Raw genomic sequence first — 1,136 nt, forward strand, 5'->3', positions numbered from 1 at the left:
CCTGGTCCCACCCCTAAAATCGTGGGCAATAGCACACCGATTTAGCCAGAAAATGCCCCGTTGATGCTGTTTCGCCCATTTAACTACCCAAATGGCCTCGAATAAATAAATGGACCACACTGGGACGATCCCCAACCTCCCTGGCATGCTTCAATTGATTTTTGGCCCATGGTACCCCCGGACCCAGGCCCACCCTTAAATCCATGGACTATAGCACACCGATTTAGCTCGAAAATGCCCCGTTTGCGCTGTTTTGCCTATTTGACCACCCAAATGGCCTCGAATGAATAAACGGACTACACAGGGATGATCCTCACCCTCCATGGCATGCCCCAATTAATTTTCTACTAATGGCATCCTCATACCCCGAGACCACCCCAAAACCATGGCTATAGCACACTATTTGGCCTGAAAAATACCCCGTTCGCATCGTTATGCCTATTTGACCACCCAAATGGCCTTAAATAAATAAACAGACCACACTGGGATGATCCATAACCTCCTTGGCATGCCCCGATTGATTTTTGGCCAACGGTATTGTCGGACCCCATCCCACCCCTAAAATCATGGGCTAAAGCACACCAATTTGGCCTAAAAATGCCCCGTTAGTGTCGTTTCGCCCGTTTGACCACCCAAATAGCCTCGAATAAATAAATGGACCATACTAGGATGATCCCCAACCTTCCTGGTTTACCCCGGTCGATTTTTGGTCCACGAAACTCTCGGACCCCGAGCCCACCTCCAAAACCGAGGGCTATAGCACGCCAATTTGGCTTAAAAATAACCCGTTCACGATGTTTCATCTGTTTAACCACCAAAACAGCCTTGAATAAATTAACGAACCACATTTGGATAATTCCCAACCTCCCTGGCAAGCCCCAGTCAATTTTTAGCCCACGGTACCCCCAGACCCCGGGCCCACCCCCAAATCGTGGGCTATAGCACATCGATTTAGCCCAAAAATGCCTTGTTCTCTCCATTTCAATTGTTTGACCACCTAAATGGCCTCGAATAAATAAACGCACCACACTAGGATGATCCTCAACCTCCCCGGCATGCCCCGATCAATTTTTCTCCCACGACACCCCCGAACCCCGAGCCCACCCCCAAAATAGTGGGCTAAAGCATACCAATTT

This window comes from Capsicum annuum, chromosome 9 (assembly GCF_002878395.1).
Source record: "Capsicum annuum cultivar UCD-10X-F1 chromosome 9, UCD10Xv1.1, whole genome shotgun sequence".
Taxonomy (NCBI): domain Eukaryota; kingdom Viridiplantae; phylum Streptophyta; class Magnoliopsida; order Solanales; family Solanaceae; genus Capsicum; species Capsicum annuum.